This window comes from Macrobrachium nipponense, chromosome 1, assembly GCF_015104395.2.
Source record: "Macrobrachium nipponense isolate FS-2020 chromosome 1, ASM1510439v2, whole genome shotgun sequence".
In the NCBI taxonomy this organism is placed as follows: Eukaryota; Metazoa; Arthropoda; class Malacostraca; order Decapoda; family Palaemonidae; genus Macrobrachium; species Macrobrachium nipponense.
In genome coordinates, this window is record NC_087200.1 from 61,416,060 (window position 1) to 61,436,618 (window position 20,559).

At 35.2% G+C, this 20,559-nt stretch overlaps 1 protein-coding gene across 5 annotated transcripts in view; it reads left to right on the forward strand.

The window, feature by feature from the left end:
• Positions 1–20,559, forward strand: part of LOC135219346 (uncharacterized) — a 58,403-nt gene that overhangs the window by 2,911 nt on the left and 34,933 nt on the right. For all 5 annotated transcript variants that reach the window (XR_010315416.1, XM_064256027.1, XM_064256026.1 and 2 more), the window contains exon 2: positions 19,944–20,031. The gene's annotated coding sequence lies outside the window, so the exon portion shown is untranslated. The remainder of the gene's footprint in view (positions 1–19,943; positions 20,032–20,559) is intronic.

A 20,559-nucleotide genomic window follows, 5' to 3' on the forward strand; every position in this document is an offset into this window, starting at 1 on the left:
AGATGATAACCTGCCGCTTCTCTCTACGTCAGGGAAGGCTACTCCAAAGCCGACGCCAGCATCTGACTTTGAGCCATCAGTGAAAACTGTTGCAAAGAGTGTTCTTAAAATATTGACCACATGGCCTCACTGGACAATTCTGTCTTGGTAAAATTAAAATATCTAGAAAATTTTATCTCTGATTCAGATTAAGCTGGCTTATGCCAGCGAAGGCTGAAAGGAACTAAGAGGCCTGGCGTGATCCTCAGGCTCCGGGCTTTCCAGCAAACAGAAGCGATGTTGTGCCTCGAGGTCATTTTGATATGCGTCAGCGTCCACACCCAGTGGTCTGAAGCAAAGTCTGAAGAGAGGTCATCGGTTTCATGCTGCGTGTTTCAGGTCACATACCTCTCCTTGATTGCAGAGTTATTGTCCGCTGTGGTTGGGAGAAGTTCTTGCCCAACGGGTGGGAGAGGGCGTACTAAACGGTTTCTTTTAATCTATTTGTTTTTAATCGACATTTTCATGTTTAATTTATTTTTTTTCTCTACCTGTTATCACTTGGGTCTGGTTTTCCCTGTTTTCTCATGTTTTCCAACATGCCTTGCAGGGCAAGTTCCTTTCTAACTTGTTGTTTATGGGTTTTCGAACTTTTAAGATAATAATAATATTGCCATCACTTTCCATGGCTACTTTCCCAGAAGTCCAGCTGCAAGTGACCTGTCGCCTCAGCTGTGACCTAGATTGGCAGGTCTCCTGTCCTAGCTTGTGCTGTTCTCATAAGGTAATATCGTTAAAAAAAAAATCAGTTCCAGCAGAAGGCCTAGAAATTCTTTTCTGCAAAATATGTGTACGTATACACTCAATCCAATTTTCTTCCTTAATTTCATTTAATGCTATTTTAGAATGAACTTCAAAAATTACATAAAATTCACATGGAAATACAGGACAGACCAAAAGGTGCCGAACGATTTGGGGGTCATTTCAACATTTTTTGAGAGTACTGGAACGACACGAAAGATAGTTTGCTCAATATAGTTTATTTATTGATTGTTCTCTCTCTCTCTCTCCTTCATCTTCCATCCTCTCTCTCCTCTCTCCTCTCTCTCTCTCATTCCTTAATATATATTAATATATAATATATATATATAAATTAATATATAATATAATATATAATGTGTAAGTCAGACGGAGTAAAAGCGAGCACAAAGGCAGCCAGGAAATAAGTACTAAGCAAAGCTACCTTTTTTGTCATTACAGGACAAATCATGCAGTGCACTGTAGACGTTGCTTAAGGTCCTTTACAGCGTGCCTTCGGCCCCTAACTGCAACCCCTTTCTTTCCTTTTACTGTTTTTCCTTTCATATTCTCTTCCATTTTACTTTCCACCCTCTCCAAACAGCTGATTCGTAGTGCATCTGCTTCGAGGTTTTCCTCCTTTACACCTTTCAAACCTTTTATGTCAGTTTCTGTTTCCGCGCTGAATAACCTCACAGGTTCCAGTGCTTGGCTTCTGGCCTAATTTCTATATTCAGTTCAGTTCACGTCTCTTCCTGATTTCTGCTTCCCTGAACTACTATTATATTCCAGGTCTTAATAACCTGCCTGCCGCGTATACTTTGGGGCGAGGTGACTTTTTATTTGCTTAGTGCTTACTTGACTTTTTTGACTTTTTGTATTTGGCCGGATCCGGATATTATTTGGATGCCATTTCCGTCCGCTTTTGGCTTTTGGGTAGGGAACAGGATTTATCTGGGTTTACAGGATTTACTTCGCGTTGCACCAAAACATCGAAACTGTTTTGTCTCTCTTGTGGTTCGTTCTTCAAACTTTGCCTTCGGTGTCCATAACATTCAGTATGATTAGGCGTCATTTTTCTTAGGCTGCGTTTCTGTTTTATTTATTTATTTATTTATTTTTTTTTGTTTTTTTGCGCTTAATTGTTTAGTTCAGTCGTCTGTTTTTTTTAATGCTCATGGTTGTGTTCTCGCTGGCTGGAGGTCTGTCTATGCGTTATGCATTTGAAAGTTTCGAATTGATCTGTATATGACTTTTGTCCCCGCAAATTGCACTGGATTCTTTGAATGTCCTGAAATAGCGCCTGAACCTTAGTGCTATGTAAGTGAGGGGACTTTTAACATATTATGGGCTTCATTTGTTATGTTTCTACATTGGCTAATTACAACTCCCCAATGTTCACAAGTTTACGTATATCAATACACACATGTATATGTACACACACACACACACACACACACACATATATATATATAATAATATATATATATGTGTGTGTGTGTGTGTGTGTGTGTGTGTGTATATATTTATATAATTATATAATATATATATAATATATATATATATATAATAATATATATGTGTGTGTGTGTGTGGTGTGTGTGTGTGTGTGTGTATATATATATATATTATAGTATATATATATCATATATATATATATATATATATATATATATATGTTTGTGCTTGTGTGTAAATACTCTGTTTAATGATAAAAAAAATCAGATTCTTTTGGAATTACTTGTTAAAGTAATGCTATCGGCAGACGACCTTTTGTTCCTCCGAATCTTACTTCTCGCGTTTTATACAAGACTGTTCTTTTTCCCTTCGCTCTAATGTCCTCTTTTTGTACAAGGAAACTCGGCTTTTCTCTTTCCGTGCTTAATAATTCTGCTATCTTGAGTCTGTCTCTCTCTTTTGTCATGCTTTCTACTAACTTCAATCTGCTTCGTTTTTTTTTCTCTATTCTCCAGAAATGGCTATTTTGCTCTATTCACTCCATATTTTTCCTCTACCATCACCATTCGGTTCTCTTTAACTGCCTTATATATATATATATATATATATATATATATATATATATATATATATATATATATATATATATATATATATATATATATATATATATATATATATATATATTGTATATATATATATATATATAATATATATATATATATATATATATATATATACATAATATATATATATATACAATATACTATATATATATATATATATATATATATATATATGTATATATATATATGTATATGTTTATATATATATATATATATATATATATATATATATATATATATATATATGTAATGTGTATATATATATATAATATATATATTATATATATATATATATATATATATATATATACACACCAAAATATATAAGGCAGTTAAAGAGACCGAATGGTGATGGTAGAGAAAAAATATGGAATGAATAGAGCAAAATAGCCATTTCTGGAGAATAGAGAAAAAAAAAACGAAGCAGATTGAAGGTAGAAAGCATGACAAAAGAGAGAGACAGACTCAAGATAGCAGAATTATTAAGCACGGAAAGAGAAAAGTCGAGTTTCCTTGTACGAAAAAGAGGACATCAGAGTGAAGGGAAAAAGAACAGTCTTGTATAAAACATATTGTGTATGGGCTATTTCCATTATCTATACTTTGACTTTTGTTATTCTCATATAAATGAGTGTTTTCTCTCTCCACGATGATTTTTTATTTTTAATCCGTTCGCTTCTCAAAGTTTTTTTTCCCTTTTCAGACTTGCATATTCGTCACTCTGCTATCTGTTTGGTACACGTAGCAAATTTTTCTTGTTTTTTGTTTACCATCTTCACTTTGATTTTCCCTTTTCATAGATGGCCAATAGTCCTCTTTTGTCTTCCTAACACGGCCAGCCTGTTCATATCCCCTTTTCCTTCTCATCATTACCAGCTCTTCTCTCTCTAGTCCTCTCATCTCTTTTCGCTTTGGCTCGGTCATTCGGTCCCCCTTTTCACTCTTTATTCCACTTTGCTCCTCTCGTCAACGTCCATTCAACTTCCTTCACTAAACTTCTTACTTTTCACTTTCTTTCTATTCATATTCACTCTTTTTATTTCATACGTGGCTACTCTTTTCACTTCATTCCACCACTCCACATTTACTTTTCACTCCACTCTCTTTTCATTTATGTCACTCTTCGAACTCTTGCTTTGGTTTTTGACGTGCATGGCTGCCGTAATGGCTCCTCAGTTAATCTCTTTCTGTACACGGCTATTTTGCTTTTTTCACGGCTTCTTTTCTCTGGCTTTCTTATGTTCACATTGTCCCTTCTGTTCTTCAAGCTGAAGTTTATTTAATATATGGCCATTTTGATAATTTCACCATGATTTTCCCACTTCGTACGTAGCTACGCTCTTCGTCCTCCCCCCCCCCCCCCCCCCACACACACACACACACACCGCATACAGCCTAGACGCTTTCGTCAATTTCATTTTGTCATTCATGACCTTTTTGGCGCTCTCTTCACACAATAACACTTCTGTTTTGGAAAAACCATTTGCGGTCTGTTCCATATATATCCACATCTCAGTAATAATAACGTTACTGGAATTGTTAATTACAAGTCGAGAACCTTTATTGCCCCGCTTATTACATAAAAAATACCCATATGTATATGAGTCTTGCAATTGAGAACCACCCACGCACATATTTAATCATAAATCTGTACAGAGAGCGTTTGGGAATTGTTCGTTTCCCGTTTTCAATCGAACTGATTCCCTAAAGCTACATGAAGCTACAGATTTATCCTAAGTACAGCTACATACATTTACCACATAACTGTGGATTTGTTTCTCCATAAAAAAAAAAATTCACAAGGAAATGCGTAACATCAGTCAGTTTTTATGATTTCGTGATATTTTATTACTGCTGTTGTTTTGTTAAGTTGGTGTGATATCAGCACTCACCCGACAGAAATAATTTGCGACAGATTTGGGGGTTCGGTGCTACAGCGAAGGCCGCGCAGGTTTCGATGTTTTGTAAACAAACCATTGTTTCGAACCGTGTCTCCCATTGTTGACATTTACGTTCAGCAAAGTTACAGTAATGTTTACTGTACCACACCGTCGTTGTTTGGCAACATTTCACGCTTTACGAACGAAAACCTCTTTTAGAGGCAATTATTTACACTTTTTCGTTGATTTTTTTCCCCTGTTCTCTCTCCGTAACAGTGTTTTGATTGGAGCTATTTGCCTTCTGATAAGCTCATTTTTTTCTTCGTTGTTCATGCTTAGGTCATGAAACTTTCTGTTCACTGAATCTACGTAGATTTTATTTGCATTCACTAGATTTTAATATTAATAGGTTTTAGGCCTACTGGTTTCTTTCGACTTTTCCGATACCTAACTTTTTCCACAACGTGTTTTGTTGCATTTTAAAATTACTTACTCTAATCATAGTTTCTTTGTTTCTCCTTGTTCTTTACTTCTCTTTATCATTATCTTATGATTTAGTGAGGGCTGTTAGGGATATATGGTTCACTTTTATGTATCATTATCTTATGATTTAGTGAGGGCTTTTAGGGATATATGGTTCACTTTTATGCAAAAGCGCCAAAATTGGCCCATGAGCAGCTCACATCATGCCTTCTCAATTTCTGCCGGGAACCAAGACTAGGGCCCTCTGTGGTCGTCACAATGCGAGCCTATTATTAAGGAGTTTGAATCAGTGCATGACAAACAGCCCTCTCCTACAGGTCACCATGAGGAAGGACATAGCTTGCAAGTCGTGTTGAAAAGGGATGTGCTGTCATATATGAAAACAGTTGAAAAGATGGGCGATCCTTTTCTGAGAGCTTATTGCTCTCGATACACAAAATATAATGGAGCAGTCATTTGCCGAATCTCTGAATCTTTGATCACACAGCTCTTCTTCTCATCCACTCACTGATGCAAATTTAACAGTTCTTCAAATATGAGAATCCGTGAGGACCACCAAGCCTAGAAGACAGAGGTATGCCTCCAACTGATGCAAAATCAGACCGACCAGAAAGTCATTCTAGAGTCACTGTTGCGCGGTGCTGGACACGGCAGCAGTTGTCCACATGGTGGTCCCTACGAAATCATAAACCTTCAGCGAGTAGGTCATACTACACATTATCCCATATTTCATTTCTTGGATAAAATATGGTACCCAGCGTATTGATGCTAAATGGGATACTTATCCAGAAAATGATAACTTAAAGTCACAGGCACAACTACGTCGTGGGACAGGTGCTAGAACAAGAATTGCTGATGGAAGCACAAAAATTCCAAGTGACTGGAAGAATTCCTGAAAAATGTTGAAAACAAGAAGGAAATTTTCTTGTCCTTCAGCACTACCATTGTTAAATATGATGTGGATAGCAAACTTCTCCTTTATACTTACCTTGACAAAGTGCTCCACAATAGATCATATGAACTAGCTGATCTGTAGCCATGCAACCATATTGAAGCTGACACCAGGATCTTTGTTCATTTAGCACAAGCAGCAAAAGAGGGGCACAGTACAGCATATATTAGTCCTGTTGATATTGTAGTATTGGCTGCCCATCATTTCATTGCCATTGGTCTCAAAGAGCTTTTGGTAGGTTTTGGCACTGGGGAAAGAAATCGAAATATTGCAGTTCATTTATATTCAGGTCTTGGATTTGGACAGAGTTTTCAGTTTTACATGAAAATACATGCATTCATCTACATCACCTTAAGTTATATGGTAAATATTGATTATTATTATGATATAATATGCTATTTTCCAGGCATTTCATTTATATTATTATTATTATTAGTATTATTATTATTATTATTATTATTATTATTATTATATAGGTGCTTCCAAGACATATTAGTACTATGATTATTATTATGATGATAATAATATTGCTATTTCCAAGGCATTTATATTATTATTATTATTATTATTATTATTATTATTATTATTATTTATTAATTAATTAATTAATATAACTGCTTTCGAGGCATTTAATTTGTCCAGAATTTTGTTCATCAGATTTGAGTTAGTGACTGGAAGTGACTTAAATTGTTACTTTGAGTCAGGGTTGGCAATGATTAAATCAAACTGATCTAATCAGTGATTAAATCCTTGATTTTTTCATTTAAAAAATAATTATATTTTAATTTTTTTTATACTATTTAATTTGAAAGCAAACAAATTGAAAAATATGGTCTGGAGGCTAATAAATACTTAAGCATAACTGTGCTGCATCTATTTATTTTGATATAAAAAAATGTACAAGTACATACTTTAGGCCAGAACTGGAAACCTGAAAGATAAATCAATAGTAAATCTGTCATAAAATAACATTTTTAGGAAAAACGATTGAAAAAAAAATAAAAAAAATAAAATAAAAAAAAAATCAAATAAATCACTGATTTATTTTACTTCTTTATTTTTTTAAAATAAAAAATCACCAACCCTGCTTGGAGTGACATAAATTGTTACTTGAATGACTTACATTGTTACTATAGTGACTTGAATCGTTACTGTAGTCGTACGCGTTCAACACCAGTTCCCCACGGTGTTGCCAACTCAGACATAACGCCGATCCTTAATTTGAGAGTTGCCATTTTTTTTTTTTTTTTTTGGGGGGGTGGGGGGGGTAGCAAATTTAACCTTAGGGTTAGGGAAGTGGGGGGAAGGGTATGAGGAAGGGGGGGGACCATCTCAATTAATTATATTATATGTAGTTACTTTATTTTTCATATTTATCAATATTATAATTATTATTCTCACTCAATAATGATAATAATAATAATAGTTTATTATTATTATTAGTTAAGTATACTTATTACTATTATAATTTATATTCTCATCAGTTATTATTATTATTATTATTATTATTATATTATTATTTTTAATTTATTATTTATTTATTTTTTGCCCTATCACAGTCCTCCAATTCGACTGGGTGGTATTTATAGTGTGGGGTCCGGGTTGCATCCTCCTTCCTTAGGAGTCCATTCACTTTTCTTACTATGTGCGCCGTTTCTAGGATCACACTCTTCTTGCATGAGTCCTGGAGCTACTTCAGCCTCTAGTTTTTCTAGATTCCTTTTTCAGGGATCTTGGGATCGTGCCTAGTGGCTCCTATGATTATGGGTACGATTTCCACTGGCATATCCCATATCCTTCTTATTTCTATTTTCAGATCTTGATACTTATCCATTTTTTCCCTCTCTTTCTCTTCAACTCTGGTGTCCCATGGTATTGCGACATCAGTGAGAGATACTTTCTTCTTGACTTGTCAATCAACGTCACGTCTGGTCTATTTACGCGTATCACCCTATCCGTTCTGATACCATAGTCCCAGAGGATCTTTGCCTGATCGTTTTCTATCACTCCCTCAGGTTGTTGCTCTTACCACTTATTACTGCAAGGTAGCTGATGTTTCTTGCACAGGCTCCAGTGGAGGGCTTTTGCCACTGAATCATGCCTCTTTTTGTACTGGTTCTGTGCAAGTGCCGGGCATTCGCTTGCTATGTGGTTTATGGTTTCATTTTTTGTATTGCACTTCCTACATATGGGAAAGATGTTATTTCCGTCTATCGTTCTTTGAACATATCTGGTTCTTAGGGCCTGATCGTGTGCCGCTGTTATCATTCCTTCAGTTTCTTTCTTTAGTTCTTCCCTCTGTAGCCATTGCCATGTGTCATCACTGGCTAGTTCTTTAGTCTGTCTCATGTATTGTCCGTGCATTGGTTTGTTGTGCCAGTCCTCTGTTCTGTCTATCATTCTCCTGTCTATATTTCTGGGTCTTCGTCTACTTTTATTAGTAAGTTCTTCCCATGCACTCTTTAGCACTCGTCTTCACTGGTTTTTCAGATATTGCCCCAGTGCTCTGTTCTCGATGTTGACGCAGTCCTCTATACTTAGTAGTCCTCTCCCTCCTTCCTTTCGTGTCATGTATAGTCTGTCCGTATTTGCTCTTGGGTGTAGTGCTTTGTGTATTGTCATATATTTCCTGGTTTTCTGATCTATGCTGCGGAGTTCTGCCTTCGTCCATTCCACTATTCCTGCGCTGTATCTGATTACTGGCACTGCCCATGTGTTTATGGCTTTTATCATATTTCCGGTGTTGAGTTTTGACTTGAGTATCGCCATGAGTCTCTGCATATATTCTTTCCTGATCGTTTGTTCCTCATCTCTTGGTGTTTTATATCCCCTCCTTCCATTATTCCCAGGTATTTGTATCCTGCCTGTCTCATCTATGTGTTTGATGTTGCCCCCATCTGGTAGCTTTATTATTATTATTATTATTTCTTATCAGTATTATTTATTTATATATTATTATTATCATCTTGACTCTCATAATCAAGCTCAATGACAGTGGAATTTGCAGCCTAATCTTAACCCCTTACTAGCCCAGACCCGGAGGAACCAAGAAAGGAAGAGGGGAAACGAAGAAAAGAAGGAATAATGGAAGAGAGAGAGGAAATCACTCGATTTTTAGAAATGTCAGCCTTGTGTCCTATACTACCTTAGAGCTGACTGAAACTTAACTCTATATTTCATAATATAGAAACACCTTTAATATACATAAATACACCTTTACTGAAGAGATGTAGCATTTTATTTGCATAGAACCTTTGCTTGATACATTTCCTTACCTTTCAGGATGAAGTCCGTTAGTAGTTTAACTTTCTCTCTCTCTCTCTCTCTCTCTCTCTCTCTCTCTCTCTCTCTCTCTCTCTCTCTGTTGTCCTTACTGCTATGTATGAGCCTCTGAGTAAGTCTCAGAACTTGCCATGATTATAGGGTAGAATAAAAATAGATGGTTGTCCTACTGACTTTTATAAGTACATTCTGGTGTCAGTGGTGTGGTTGATAATTTGTGGAAGATAATTTACTTTTGCGCAGAAGGTTATAAATATATATATATGTTTATGTTAGATCACAAGGTACAAAGACAACATTGGTCATGATTCTTTGTGTGTTTTAGTGATTCTAGACTTGAATAATAGTGGCAATATTCATGAAACAACGGAACTGAAATAGATACAGGGAAGAATTTATTATTATTATTATTATTATTATTATTATTATTATTATTATTATTATTATTATATTATTATTATTATTTTTGCAACGCAGTTCACCATGACAGTTGAGCAGAGGATCCAAAAATTCCCAAATGTGTTTTAACTTTGATTTTGTATAGTGCAACGAAAAAAATAATTGTGATTATTATAATTATATATTACGGTTTAAAACAAGACCCGCGTCCGGCTAAGTGTATAAATAAATTTGTTTACACTTAAATTTGGCAAAAAAAAAAAAAAGAAGAAGAAGAGCCCTTTTCACGGTCGATGAAGCGTGCTGGAAAATGGTGGAAAAATCGCCTGTTTGTATAGACACTAATGCCTAAAGAAGTAAGCCGAAGAAACAAGGAGGACGATTCGTTTGTTCGGCGTACTTCTTTAGGCTTAGTGTCTAAGTTTTTACCCTGTAGTCTCTTATATATATATATATATATATATATATATATATATATATATATATATATATATATATATATTTATTTTATTTATTTATTTACAGTGCACATATACACTTCTGACTCCCATCAGCCTTGGATTTAAGAGACCCGGGTTCGATCCTAATGCGAGTCCAGAATTTATTTCGGTGAAATGCGTGCTCAATATATATATATATATATATATATATATATATATATATATATATATATATATATATATATATATATATATATATATATATATATATCTATATAATATATATATATATATATATATACACATATATATATATATGAATAATTATCACATCGAACCGTGATCCATTTATATATCAATTCAAGCTACAAATGTCTAATATCTAAATTCACTTTACCTCCCAAATGATATATTTTCATATATGTACCGAAGGAGAATTTTTAAGTTGATAACAATTTCGTCCCCCTATGGGATCGAACCACCGTCCAGGTGGACGGTGGGGACGAAATCAGGACAGTCAGTGACGCTATACCTGATTTCGTCCCCGTCCACCTGGACGGTGGTTCGATCCCATGGGGGACGAAATTGTTATCAACTTAAAAATTCCCCTTCGGTACATATATGAAAATATATCATTTGGGAGGTAAAGTGAATTTAGATATTAAAGGACATTTGTAGCTTGAATTGATATATGATATATATATATAGTGATATATATATATAGATATTATATATATATACTATATATATATATATATATATATATATATACATCTAATAAAAGGAGCCCATAAAAAACACCAAAACAAAAATGTAGAGAGAAAAGTACTATATTTCAGAGACTGCTGTCTCTCTCTTCAGGTATATGAATGAGAAAAGTTTACAGAAAAGGTGGTATTATACAAGAGATTCGTCCACAAGTAAGCCAATTTAGGTCACCCCCGCTGATAATCTTCCTTTAATCTTCTTAAGCGTTGGTTGAATGAACACTGCGTCGACGATGTCCGATGTCCAATTCCCTTTTGAGATGTTCATTACCTGCTTCTCTTTTATTAAGGCCGATTCCATCATTTGACTCTTGTACCGGCAGTTGCTGCTATAAATTACACGTGACATATTCCAGTTTATTCTATGGTTATGTTCATTTATATGATTGAAAATAGCCGAGTTCTGTTGTCCATACCGAACTGACCGTTTGTGTTCTATTAGAATCTCTGGGGAAGTGATTTACCTGTAAATCCGATGTAAGATTGGTCACAGTCCTGGCATGGATCTCATATACCCCAGAGTCTTTGGGCGGTGTCTTTTGTTGGACGTTAATCAGGGATTTGGCTAAGGTATTTGGGTAGTAAATGCAAAAGGGTTGGATTTCCAAGGGTGTGAGTTACTCTCTTAATCGTCTCCAGGTGGGGAATTTTTATTTTATTGTTGGGTGTGTCTGGTCTTGTCTTTAGGGGGTCGGTAGAAAATTACGTTTGCTTTTTGAATTGCTTTCTCAATTATATGGTCAGGATACTTTAAAGATGAAAGTTGCTTGCGAATTAGTTCAAATTCTTTTTCCAGGAAATCTGGGGAACAAATTCGTAAGGCTCTTAAGAAAAGGTTGCTAGCTAGACCTATCTTGATAGTATTGTCTGATAGCTAAAGTAGTGAATATATGAAAGTGAGAACGTTGGTTTTCTGTATATGGTAAACTTTGTATTCTGTCGTGTCTCTGATTAATAAAACATCAAGAAAAGGAATTTTGTTGTCTGTTTCCCATTCAACTTTAAATTTGATGCTGGGCACTAATGCGTTTAATTTTGAGTGGAATTCATTAAAATTACCCACTTATTATCCCAAAATGTTAGTATGTCATCCACGTATCTCATCCACAGCATGTTTTTGGGTTTTATTGCATTTATTACTGTAATAAATGCAATAAAACCCAAAAACATGCTGTGGATGAGATACGTGGATGACATACTAACATTTTGGGATAATAAGTGGGGTAATTTTAATGAATTCCTCTCAAAATTAAACGCATTAGTGCCCAGCATCAAATTTAAAGTTGAATGGGAAACAGACAACAAAATTCCTTTTCTTGATGTTTTAATAATCAGAGACACGACAGAATACAAATTTACCATATACAGAAAACAACGTTCTCACTTTCATAATATTCACTACTTTAGCTATCATGACAATACTATCAAGATAGGTCTAGCTAGCAAACCTTTTCTTAAGAGCCTTACGAATTTGTTCCCAGATTTCTGGAAAAAGAATTTGAACTAATTCGCAAGCAACTTTCATCTTTAAAGTATCCTGACCATATAATTGAGAAAGCAATTCAAAAAGAAAAAGCAAACGTAATTTTTCTACCGACCCCCTAAAGACAAGACCAGACACACACCCAACAATAAAATAAAAATTCCCCACCTGGAGACGATTAAGAGAGTAACTCACACCCTTGGGAAATCCAACCCTTTTGCATTTACCTACCCAAATACCTTAGCCAAATCCCTGATTAACGTCCAACAAAAGACACCGCCCAAAGACTCTGGGGTATATGAGAATCCCGATGCCAGGACTTGTGACTTCAACAATCTTACATCGGATTTACAGGTAAATCACTTCCCCAGAGATTAATACAACACAAAACGGTCAGTTAGGTATGGACAACAGAACTCGGCTATTTTCAATCATATAAATGAACATAACCATAGAATAAACTGGAATATGTCACGTGTAATTTATAGCAGCAACTGCCGGTACAAGAGTCAAATGATGGAATCGGCCTTAATAAAAGAGAAGCAGGTAATGAACATCTCAAAAGGGAATTGGACATCGGACATCGTCGACGCAGTGTTCATTCAACCAACGCTTAAGAAGATTAAAGGAAGATTATCAGCGGGGGTGACCTAAACTTGGCTTACTTGTGGACGAATCTCTTGGTATAAATACCACCTTTTCTGTAAACTTTTCTCATTCATATACCTGAAGAGAGAGACAGCAGTCTCTGAAATATAGTACTTTCTCTCTACATTTTGGTGTTTTTATGGGCTCCTTTTATTAGATGGAATTCTGTTGTTACAGAACACTTTTACCAGTCATATATATACATATATACATATATATATATATATAGATATATACATATATATAGATATATATATATATATATATAATGTGTTTGTGCGTATTGGTAAACCCATACATGTTTGGTAAATAGCACGTATATCTAAGTACAGAACGCGTATGATACACGGTTTACGTATTAAAATATAATCTGCGTTCCTTCGCAATACCTCTCCGTCCTTCGAAATTAAACACTCCACTTCTAAAATTGTCCCCAGCGACGTCGTATCTGGTTCACTTAAGGTAGATTCTTGGGCGAGCCCTATGCTTACGAGACGTTTGTTTAGCGGACGCTGGATTGGCTGGGAGCTGCTACTTCCCGGTACCAGCCAATCAGCGGCCGCCGAACAAACGTCTCGTAGGCATACGGCTCATCCATAAATCTACCTTAAGTGAACCAGCTTTACCTACATACCTCTTTCTCAGTGTCGACTCTTTCGTCGTCTGGGTAAGATATTACTGTCTCGAGATGTCAAATTCATTATGTCTCGGGTTCGATACCCACGCGTGGTGAATGATTCCGCTATCTTTTATATATAATATATATAAATATATATGTGTGTGTTTATATATATAATATATATATATATATATAAATATATATATATAATCTATATATATATATATATATATATAATGTGCGAGTCGGTTTGTCTTTGGGATTACAGAAGGATCCGAAGGGTCTGGAAGAGATCGGTACTGAATAAGGGACAGAGAGAGAGAGAGAGAGAGAGACTCTCTCTCTCTCTCTCTCTCTCTCTCTCTCTCTCTACTCTCATCTCTCTCTCTCTCTCTCTCTCTCCCATATTTCTCGAGAGAGAGATTATTAGTTTTATCATCCTTAGCTTTCATTTCTTCTTTGTTAAAGAATGAGAGAGAGAATGAAATGTGATTGAATTATGATTGAGGGAGAAAGAGAGGCATTGAGATGCAATTGAATTATCATTGTGTGTGTGTGTGTGTGTGAGAGAGAGAGAGAGAGAGAGAGAGAGAGAGAGAGAGACACGCAAAGATTACTGAGAGAGGAAAATGCCTTAAGGGAAACTTGTTACGCCTTCCTCTCTCTCTCTCTCTCTCTCCTCTCTCTCTCTCTCTGTGTTAACTTTCCAGTTCCGATTAAGTTAACACACACACACTGTTTCCTTCAACAGCCGACTAACCGCCAAGTGCACCATCCCATACCAAGATCATAAAGAGGCGAAATGGATGAAATGGTTCCGCTCAAATTTCAAATCTGGTAGATTATTTTTTCTTTTTATTAAATCTGGTAGATTTTTTTTTATATAAAATCCGGTAAATTTATCTTATAAAATCCGTTAGATTTTCCATATTAAATCCGGTAGAATTTTTATATTAAACCCGGTAGATTTTTTTTTTATGAAATCCGTCAGATTTTTCATATTAAATCAGGTCGATTTTTTTCTAAGTCCAGTAGGTTTTTTATTAGATCCCGTAGATCTTATATATTAAATTTGGTATATTTTCTTAATAAATCCTGTAAAATTATTTTATTAAGTCCAGTAAAAAAAAACTTTACTTAAATCCTAATTTTTTCAATTACATCCATTAGATTTTGCATGAAACCCGGCAGAAGTTTCATTTTATAAAAAAAAAAAAACTGGCCTCCTGTTATGAACGTCAAAGGGTCCTCTTCTATCCGGTCAGTAATTTCCAAATTTATATGCAAATTACCCCTACTGGGTCTAGTACAGGGAAACTAAATGACCGAGTGTGTTTCCATATATGTGTCTGTATGTATTTGTATATTATTTAGACTAGCGGATTACATAACCGGTCTTCTTCTCACTTCAAATGAAAAATTTGTCCTAAACTCGAGGTGGTGTTGCAAAACATCCTGCAATGACACCATTAATTCACTTTTTGACGCTTCACCTTTGAAACCATCTGCTTGCGAGTGACTCTTGTTCACATTCGCGTACTTATAGTAGTTACATATTTCTCATATTTTACCTTTGTAAAGAGAGGTCGGTTTTATTTCATCTCTACCACATTTGACCCGCCTTATTCGCCTGTTATTTTTCAAATTGCGTGAAAGACCGACCGGAAGTATTCCATTGTAACTTTGCATATATACAAACGTGGATACATGCAAGCATGAATAGGTATTTCCATGTAGACAGAACTTCACATGTAGCCTCGGATACAAGGATACATCCAGACATATGCACTTCCACGCTGTGGAATACATACACACGTTTCCCTGCATACAGGGATACATGCAGGGATGTGTATTTTCACGCGTTAGGGGAGCTACACACGTTCCCCTGGATACAAGAATACATATATGCATATGTATCTCCACAAGGGGAAACAATGTATGTTGATGTATTCCCTGCATACAAGAATAAGTAAACAAAAGTACAGTCTATTTGAAGGATTGTACCACATAATATTCAATTGTGTGTGTATATATATATACTATATATATATATCCATAGGAAGTATACATGCCCATGTATACTCACTGGAAGGATACTTACAGTCCTACATAAAGCTACAAGCGTCGGGATACATACATGGAAATGTATCTCTGCATTTAAATGAGATTGGCGAGCGGCGAAATATATTTCTCGAATGTCTGCCAATAAAGTGGTGGGTGTTTGTAAGCCAACTTTTGCTTGATTAAGTAATGGGTCACTTCATCCTGGGAGGGAGGGGGGGGGAGGAGTTTGTGGAGGGAAAGAGGATGAAGGGGGAGGGGATGGAGGACCCCCTTTTATCCCTCAAACGAATATTTCAGGTAATTATTTTATGCTCTACAATTATTATTATTATTATTACTATTATGGAAGAAGACCCCTCTTAAACAAATTCTGTTGAATAAAATGGCAGAATCCAGCGAATTAAGAAAAATAGAAATGATAATGTATAAGAATTCTGCTGTTATTATTATTATTATTATTATTATTATTATTATTATTATTATTATATTATTATTATTATTATTATTATTATTATTATTATTATTATTATTATTATTTATTAAAAAAAATAATTTTGAAGATTATAATATCTCACTTTTAAAAGATGTTTAAAGGCGTGACTAATTGATATATATTAGCATTTCGAAAAAGTACATTATTGACCTCCACCGTAAGCATGAGGGGCGTGGGCGGAGAACTCGATCAACGGAGTCTTATTAAATTCCGTCATTTCGCTGGACGTGGAATCACTGTGATTACTGGGGAATTAGCATTTAGTGTCTCTTGAGAGGTTTTCTTGAGGGGTGTTGGTTCCATTGACGGTGTTTTTAGTGTTGTAGGTTTTTCTTTTATATTTTGTTGGTTACAATTAATATTTTTACTCCTTAATCCCATGAAACTAATGAAAAATCAAAATACTTTATAATTTGTTGAATTTTCTTAACAGAAATATTGCAACTGTTAAAAATAAGATGACTAATGCGGCTTTCACAACAATGTTTACAATACTTCAGAATCGATTTTTCGAATTGAATCTTGTAAGATATTTATTCATTTCAAATATTACTTGTAACTAAACTACTTCGAAACCTTATGGCAAAAAGAAAAAAAAGAGGGAGGGTGTGGGCCATTTAACAGATTTTTATATAGGAAAAGATGGATTATACATAAATTATATCAAACTTGAAAAGACAAATTATATATATATATATATATATATATATATATATATATATATATATATATATATATATATATATATATAATATATATATATAGATATATAAATATATATATATATATATATATATATATATATATATTATAACATAATGCTGTATTCTTCAATCGACGTAAACAAAGCTTTCTTAGGAATTCCTACCCTTCACCACAAATACTTCTTTCGTAACTTGGTAATCGCAGTTTTCTGTCAGTTCAAATATTTGTCCTTTCCTTAGTTATCTGACCTCCATGTTCACCATAGTTCCTTTAGTGTTACTTAAGTATATAACGGAACAAGTGTTTTGATTCCTTAAGCAGACATTTCATGGCAGCACATCACATACATTTAGCAATTCAGTTGACGTTATTATATAATGGTAATAATTATGACAGTAGAAAAATAGAGTGAAAAGACTGGAGAATAGAGACCCTCCTCCAGATATCTTGAAGAGGCGGAATGTCGGCTGTCGTTTAAAGTGGGAGAAAGGGGGACGACTACAATCAGAGCATCAATCTTGTGTCAATATGGCAGTCACTGGTGCTCGCTCTCCAAACGACTATCGTGCCACGTATGAGAGGGGACAGTTATAATCATACTAATCGCAAGGTAATCTGATGGCCCGTGTGGGCTGTTTCATCCCTTCGTGAAAAATAATGTAAGTTTTCCATTCATTATAACTGTGTCTTTTTGTGTTCGCAAGATTCAACCAAAGCCATCCGTCCTTGTTTGTATACGTAGAAGACAGGGTGAGGGAAACATAGTATATTCCTGCAGTGATTTTTGTAATTATTGTGATGACTAACTGCCATCAGTGAAGACAGTCGATCACTACACAAGAACGAAGTGACTACAAATACAGATTGATGCTATGCTACAAAGTCTGCTGATACGTAGTACAGCGCGTGCACATATTAAAGTCAGCTTGTACGCTTTAATAACAAATCAGCACATTGGTCATGCACTGTGTTTATGTGACGTTGTTTGTTTACTTTTCACATATCAAGTTTCTTTCAAACCTACCTGCCGGGAAAATTGATTTTTTTGCCTTGTAAAGGTGTAGAGGGAGTCTGAAATCCGAGGCACTGGAATTCGACCTAATCCGAAGTAGATAACTATATTCGGTTTTTTCCATCTGTCCATCCGCCTGTGTTGTTTGTGCATGGTAACACTGCGTCCCGAGTTTTAAATAACATCCTATTTCGAATATTAACGGTGTATATCGCATACAGTAAATTGTTAAAACACTTTTCAGTTGCAAATGTACACCAAGATACCCTTTTATTTACCTGTGGGCCATTTAACAGAGTTTTATATAGGAAAAGATGGATTATACATAAATTATATATTTGAAATGCATAAACATCGTACAAGATTCAATTCGAAAAATCGATTCTGAAGTATTGCAAACATTGTTATGAAAGCCACATTAGTCATCTTATTTTTATCAGTTGCAATATTTCTGTTAAGAACATCTAACAAATTACATTTAAAGTAGTTTGATTTTTCATTAGTTTCATGGGATTAAAGAGTAAAAATATTAATTGTAACTAAATTTTTTTTAGCTCATTATGACAAAGTTTTTTTATCATGTTTTGATTATGTATAATCCATCTTATTTTGTTTTAAATTTATTAAATTTTTATTATTATTATATTCTGCTAAGCATAGCATAACTATCTAAAGTCAGGGACGCAGTGTTACCATGCACGACCACCACAGGCGGATGGACAGATGGAAAAAAACAGAGTATAATTATATCCACTCAACACACGTTTGAAGTTTCCATATTTCATATGGCATTGTACCTGACGCGCACATTGACAATTCAAGTCCGTTCACTTCGTAATGGCTGGGTTTGGTGATCACCGCCATCGGCTGCTTGGTCACACATTTAATGTAGAAGTGTATTTGGTGAATAGTGCATATTTTTTTTAAAGGAAGGAGGTGAAATAAAATTCCAAAAGACATTTTATTGCATATTTGTATGACAGCTGTGGAACCACCAGCGTGCTAAGTCAAATTCCCCCCACCCAGGATTTCAAGGCAAATCTGTGGCATCTACAGACAGACATCTGTGCCCTGAAATGGATGTCCCCATTTGGACTTCACAATAAGCTCTACTCTTCTTGCAGAACGCCCCTCTGACACCTAGACCTACATGTAGATTGTGCATTGCAGCCATGATTGAGGTCACTGAACACTTTGATTTTTCAGTTGTGCATCTCAGCCATGATTTAGGCCACTGAACACTGATTTTTCAGTTAACGATTCATCTGTATTCCCCCATTATAAGTATCGCAATTTTCCTCATTCACGCCCTTTTCACATCAGCCCCTCTCCCCCACATCCTTCACCTAGAAGCCCTACTAGTAATATATTCATTCCTACACTCGTTTATCCAGTATACTACCTACTTTTTGGTATGCGACAAATAGAACATATTCTATACAGGTTCACTATACTCTTGTTTTTTTTCCATCTGTCCACCCGCCTGTGGTGTTTGGGTATGATAACACTGCGTCCCGGGCTTTAGAGAGTTACGCTATGTGTAAGTTTTAGGTAAATAAACGGGTTATCTGGGTGTACATTTACAACTGAAAAGTGTTTTAATAATTCACTGTATGCGAATTACACCGTTAATATTCGAAAAAGGATATTATTATAATTGCTGAATGTAACTATCTAAAGCCCAGGACGCAGTGTTACCATACGCAAACACCACAGACGGGTGGACAGATGGAAAAAAACAAGAGTATAGTTCTGGAGCTGCAGTCCATTGAAAGAGTATTATTTAAGTGATGGTGGTCTCTTTCCCAACTATTAGTATGGTTAATATTATTAATGTATATTTTTCTTTCCATAGTGCCTTTGTTCTGGCCCAAAATGCGAGTTGGGGTCCGTCGGGCACCCACCATCTTCTTGACGTTGTGGGGACTCCTAAGCTTGGGAAGGTAAGTCTGCTCATTTATCTGTTTATGCTTATCACTGTGGAATGAAGTGGTACCAAAAATTATGTAACAAAAATTTTGAGGGACTATTTCAAAACAATTTATCTCCATAATCTTATAGTCTCATTACGGCGTTTCCTAGAATTAAATCAGTATCATTTGATGGTGTGTTAATATTAATATTTCATCATAATTTGCTGAAAATAAACATGGATGTTTATGAATGCTGAGCCTAGCTAATACTGATCTCTCCTCGCTAATGATTCTTTAAACAAGGAAATAATGGTTTGGAATGTTGGGTCCTTTCATCAGCATGATTGGTGTTCTAGAATAGTGACAAATAGTGATTAAGTTTCTTATTTGAAACCAAGCATATTATTGACCGGATATTAATGCCTGGTTCATGGTGCTTAAGCATTCACTCCAAAAACACAGTACTAGCGGCCACACTATACTGTTCGCATTAGGTCCAGAGCTATGTAACGTCTTAGGGATTGGGAAGGGATTTGTAAAGGTAAAGATGATGTTTGT